Raw genomic sequence first — 477 nt, forward strand, 5'->3', positions numbered from 1 at the left:
AAAATTCATAAAAACATGCCTTCTTTTGACCGCGAATTAACTATACCCCTCCCTAAATAGACGTTTTTACATAAGCCAATTATTGCGAAGAATATTAAGTCCTCCGTAGTCAAAAGTCTTAGGACGCTTGCACGGAAGGCAAGAGATTCGGATTCGACTCCCGACCAAGGTAATATTTTTCGCAGTAAGAATTAATTATTTACAGTATCATGAACCGTAACCTTTTATTAGAGGTGAGCGTGTTTTTGGGTCAATACATTGAAGTACTGTACCCGAGATTGTACGAGGTTTAGCCAAACAAATACCGAATTTTATATCTTAGGTATCGAGGCTTATCTCTTAATTATTTTATAGTTTGAATAATTAATTTGGTATTTAATTTTAATTAATTTATATTTTTTAGTAAATATATCACTATAATTATTAGCATTATTATTATTGTTATTAATGTAGTAATTATTTTCGGGAGTGTCTGGA

The sequence above is a fragment of the Trachymyrmex cornetzi genome, unplaced genomic scaffold (genome assembly GCF_001594075.2).
Source record: "Trachymyrmex cornetzi isolate Tcor2-1 unplaced genomic scaffold, Tcor1.1 scaffold536, whole genome shotgun sequence".
NCBI classification, from domain to species: Eukaryota; Metazoa; Arthropoda; class Insecta; order Hymenoptera; family Formicidae; genus Trachymyrmex; species Trachymyrmex cornetzi.